Source organism: Mustela nivalis, assembly GCF_964662115.1.
Source record: "Mustela nivalis genome assembly, chromosome: 6".
NCBI lineage: Eukaryota > Metazoa > Chordata > Mammalia > Carnivora > Mustelidae > Mustela > Mustela nivalis.
The window spans coordinates 88,470,797-88,476,796 of record NC_139025.1 but is presented as its reverse complement, the minus strand read 5'-3'; positions in this window follow the sequence as shown (position 1 = coordinate 88,476,796).

Genomic DNA, 6,000 nt, shown 5'->3' with positions numbered 1-6,000 from the left:
TCTGAATAGTTGGCTGAATCTTACTTCCTTCGGTCTTTTACAAGAAAAAATTAAACTTGGAAAACCAAGGTGATGAAATTAGGATGTAAGTCTTGCACTAACTCAACACTGTTAGGAGAAACACTTAACTTTTCCTCTAGCTGTTCTTTTAGCAAACCTAAAGTAGATCAGTTAATGAAAAATTTTCTACAACTAGGACCTTAGAATGAGAACATTTCTTCTTACATTTTTTCTGCCCTTTAGACTCATTTCCATAACACAGAATAGTAAGAATTAGATACCCATGGAGCCCAATTTTAAAAGAAAAGTCTTAAACCATGTCTACATTAAGCCTGTAACTTGTGCATAAGCCCCAGAAGCTACTTCTTTGGACCAGTCCCCTCTACAACCACTGGGAATTATTCATTAGCATTCACAGCGCGGAAAAAAGCACGAGTAACACCACTGCATTTTGTAAAATGCAATTTTTGGCAGGTTGACTAAAATCTTGGCAAGCATTACCATTTTCCCAAAATGTATTTGCATATAGGCTTACTGATTTTTATTACTGTATCTGGACTCTCTCCAAATTCTCCCTGTCCCTAAACTTAAATAAAGCACTTCAGTAAAGGTTTCTTATAAATGAAAAAGCACTATTAGAACAGGTGGAAACATGAAACTAGCACTTTATGTATTATAAAAGAAAAGCCCTAAAATATATTCAGAGGCATTTATTTACTATGTTTTTAAACTACATTTATTCTTGATAAAGCAGAAGTGTTTAACTGGTTACCAGAAAGAAAACCTTCCTAGAGAGTGATTGAAAGCATTCTTAAAGGAGGGTACAGTTCCTGAGGAAGTTGCATGGAGACAAAGAAGAGACCCTATAATTTCTGTTTTAATATTACCACCAAACATTGACAGGTTATAGCCTAATACCTACAATTGACACAATTGACCTGAATATAGAAATATTTAATATGTATATATTAGACACATATTTATAATATATACATATGTTATATACATATATTGTATTTTTTTCAGAGTTTGTTATGCTACTAGGCAAACAGATGCACAAAAGAAACACTGACAAACGGTACATTTGCTCTCTCTCAACTATATTTACAAAAGCAAACGAAACTGAAATAGAATGAGGAGAGTTTAAAAATAAGGCTCCAAGCCTTTGGATATTCTAGAGAAGAACAATGACAAAACCCATCAGGATGCCAGTCTTGCTTCTCCCTTCCTGTCGATGCCATCACATCAGCCACCCTGACGAGGATGGCTTTTGAGCAATGTAGAGAATATTCGAGAGGATTAATTGAATTGATGGTGTTGCTGACCTTACAAAAGGAAATGTTACAGCTCTCTGATGCGTCTAAAGATTTTAATTGCACAAAAACAATTCTCTTTTGATATAAAGAGTTTCCAGAACCATTGTGAAATGATAGAAATCTTTTTCTTTGAATAATTTTTCTTACAAAGCAGTTTTTGCCAGGAGGTAACAGTAAGAATCTCTGTATGTAAAGGGCTTCTGCATGTTTTCTGAACACAATATTGTGCCACTTTATAATCTGTCTTTTGAAAATACTGTCTAAATTTTTTAAATACAGTCTTGCATTGTTGTTTTCTGCAACTCATTTTCTACATTCAAAGACTGTGAGCAGAGTTTTATATATACATACACACACACACACATATATATGTATATATATATACATATTTCTTATTAATATAATTTTATATATTATGGTTATATTTTTTAAGAAAAATAGGGCAATAGTATGTTTCATCTATTTTACAATGCTGATAAGAATTTAAGCATAAGGACTAATGAATTTTCAAAAACTGTGTTTTCTTTTGCATTCCTGAATGGTCGAGTTGCTCTCAAATCTTAAAGTCAACTTTGCCCTTTGGGAAAAGGGGTCAGTGTACTCACAAGTAAAGTTACATAGTTTTTGTATATAAAAATGGGGTATTTTGTGGCCAGGAAAAAAAATTAAGATGACTGTGGCATTTAGACTTTTGAACACTGGTTTAATTTGTTTTTGCAACAAGCTAGAACTAATCTAACATGTATTATCATGAAGTTTCCCAGACCTCAGCTTTATTACTGCAAAATGGATTGCCCTTCATGAACAAGGATGGCATTTATTAAGACGAAGAATCAATTTGAACTGCAGCAAGAAGGTGTCCAGTTAGATCTAAAGGAAAATTTCCTTCCAGTGTGGTTAGCATTAGGCCTCTGAGAGACTTTATAAAATTTTATCTTTAAGAGAAATTTGGGTACCACTGCTTGGGCAATCTTATCTCTAAGCTGGGGAATGATCCACATTTCATCACTAAGTCCTTTTACATAACATAATTCAAGAACTGTTGGGTGACAGTAATGGGAGAGAAATAGGTTAAGAGTTTCCTTTCAATCCTAAGAAACACGTGGAGAGCTAGTCTGATGTCAAACAACGTTCTTCATATAACTTCAAAAGACTAACATTTTCCACCTGATCCTAGTTAATGTGACCCCCCAAAAAAATGCAAATAGAAAATAATCCTGTAACATTATTTTTTTCTTTCCTCCCTTTGAATATCACAGAAAATAACTGGTGAACCCTGAGAAAACTCCCAACTTTTCATAAACTTACTGATACTCATCCCATGGTTACCTAAATTAAGAGCTTAAGGCGACCTTTTTGTAAGAAAAAGGAATACCCACCAATTTCCAGTAATTAAGTGAAGTAGGACTTAAACTCGGTCACCTTGTAGAGGATTTCATATTCTATTTGTGATCAAGTACCTTTCTGTTTTTACTATTACATCATGACGAGCACTGCATAAGAAAAAGACCAAAGATATCACTGGCTGGATGGATATTAAAGCAGTAGGAAGCAGGGCAAAAATGGAAACAAGTAAGTGGGCGTGTATTATTTTAAAAAAGCAAAAAGAAAGGGGGTGGGGGGGACACCTGGGTGGCTCAGGGGGTTAAGCCTCTGCCTTTGGCTCAGGTCATAGTCTCAGGGTTCTGGGATCGAGCCCCACATTGGGCTCTCTGCTCAGCAGGGAGTCTGCTTCCCTCTCCCTCTCTGCCTGCCTCTCTGCCTACTTGTGATCTCTATCTGTCAAATAAATAAATAAATAAATATCTTCTTAAAAATTTTAAAAAGCAAAGCAATTTGGTTAAACAGAATAGAGGACATTGGATTAGCATCCAGGTTGCATTCTTTCCTCGTTGTGTGACCTTGGACTTGTTTAATTACTGAGGTTCAATCTCCTTATTAATAAAAAAAATTTGGAGGTTTTATTGTTGTTTTTAATTATCTGTTTTAAAGAACGAAGAAAATTAAGTAAATATCTGCACCTTATCTGCAATTTGAAGCTTAAAATTTTCAGAAAACCAAGACGTTTGTAACTTATTTGGTGGCAACAGAGACTTAAACTGATATGAATATGTACCCATTTTACTGCAGATATATTAATGTAATGATTACAGGTACTGCCCAACTGCCACTAAAGGTGTTAGTCAGCGTAGTCTATAATATATACACTGCATTCAGTTTCTAAAATCCAAAAACTGTGATTCTAAAATACATCTGTCCTCAAGGACTTTCAATTACAGAGATTGTGGGTCCATATGGATATTAACACACCATTCTTCTTTCCTTGGCCTTTTAGAAAATTAAAATAGGTAAGTCAAAGTAAGTAAATGGTAAGAGTGGCTTGACCTAACGTCACTTAGTTCATCTGTAAACGTCTTCATTTCAAATGACTCTACAATGATTAATTATAAAGGTGAGAAAGAATAAAGTTGCTTACAAAAGTGTACTTAAAGAGGTCTGAAAGTCAAAACAGTCAAAATAAATTGTTGGGCAATATGCCAAAAGAAATTACAAGATGTTATAGGAGTAAAGCTGGCAAGTCATTAGAGCACACTGATATGGTTGTCTGGAAAGAAGAGAGGGCAAGGCCTGTCAAAAACAATCTCACCTTGAACCTGACTACAACAGAATGTGTATTTACTTATTCACTTAAAGGCTTTACCTACAAAACAGACCTACTAGCACTGACCATGGATTTTTCTAGCAGAGTGCCATTAAGGATGAATGAACGTGTTTAAAGAATGGTGTATTAATAGCAGTAATGTCCCCTCTGTCCAGTCCTGAATAAGCTTTACTCAGCTAGCCAATTCCCAATTTTTAGCTAATAAGAATAACACTGCTTGGTGTGAGACGAAACACAAAACAAGGAAGGGTTTAGAACTTGCAGTCCCTGAGGTCTTATAACAAAGGGCAGGGATTGCATCTCCTGGGTCCTGGCCTCATTCTTACATCAATGATTACGTTCAAGCTCCCTAGATCCCTCCAGTGCGCTGCTTCATTTCTTATTCTCAGCTGTTGTGCCATGAGCACCTGCCAAGTTTCTCTTAAATTCCTCTTGGATGAATTTTCAGGCAGTTTCCAAAGTATTTCCCTTTTGTGATAAGGACTCTGCAACGTATTTCAGGTGAGGCATTTAAAATCCCACTCATAATTGTTTGAAATCTTCCCTCATTCAAGCTGTCAGAGTTTGACAGCCCCAGTTCTGTTGTTATGCACTATTAAATGGGAGCTGCTCTCCAGCCTAGGGGTACCTCTCTTTTCAGTGGGAAAATGGGTGAAGCTTATTGGGGATCCTTGGGGAAGGCAACCCAGTACAAATGGGAGTTTCAGCAGGAGGAATGAAAATAATTCCCTTTCTGAAAGCTCAAATCTACAAAATTTTTAAATGTGTTGACAATGTTGCATTTTGATGCTCCCATTCCTATTTCTGAGTTTCAAAATAACTTTAAAGTGTGCAATTTTATAGGTCAGAATATAAGAAAGGCACACGTGTGTTTGTATTTTAAGTTTGGGGTTTCTTTAAAAGCCACAGAATAGTAAATGTTTTGAAGATACTATTTTCTGCATTTAGGTGAGGATAGAGATAGGGAAAAAGATATGATGGCTTTTCCATTTGATTTCTATTTCTGATAAATACCCTAATGACTTCTGATGCACGACTCAGAGGTCATTACAAAGCAGTATTACTAATCTAGATGGAAACAAATTTCAATCTGGGACAGTAATATATCTTACAGCTCGTAAACACATTGTATCCAATTACCTTGATATGCTTTACATGATAAGAGCAATTACAAAATATCTGGAAGAATTGATGTGCTGAGGGTAATTATTTTAATTTATTCACACCTAGATAGTGAGTTAAGATATGAGGTATACTTCCATCAGCAGTTCTTTCTTCTGGAGATATGCATCCATTTATTCACTCAGTAAACATATCGTTAGTGTTCTTCAGATATTATGCTAAAAATAGGTACTATAGAACACACCACAAAAAAAGCATAAACTCTATCCTAAAGACCTTACACACCCTAAAAGAGATGAAGCTCATACATAAATAAAAGTAACAGTGAGAATAGAATAAGTACTGTAAGAAGGATATAAACTACTCCTATTATAGAAAGCCACTTGGAATGAAGAGAATACTTCCAGCTTGGGAAGCTTCTGGGGAGAGGCTAAATTTGAGCTAGACATTAAGGTGGGATTTGGGTAGCAGGGGGCAGCGCAAGAAGACACTCCTGAAAGGGAGAGAGCAATCCAGGCTGAAGGATGCCGTGAGTCAAGGCAAGAAGATTGAGAAGCACAGGGCATACACAGGCAACGACCACCTACAATGCAGTGTGGACCCAAGGTAGGGAATATAAAGGTGAACAGAGGGAGAGAAAGCTGAGAAGGCTGGCAGCGAGCCAGGTTATGGGGAAAGCTTGGCAAAGCGCAAAGCTAAGGAGTTTGAACTTTATTAATAAGCACTGGGGAGCCATTAAAGGTTTTTGAGAATAAAATGATAAAATGACATGAGGATATTAAAAAGATTAATCAGTCAGCAGTGTGATGAATAGATAGGAAAGGTGAAGAAAAGTGAAGCAGGAAAAGAGGCAAGCAGCCACACACGGGTGCCTAGTGAGGTGAGACTACGGCAGGAAGG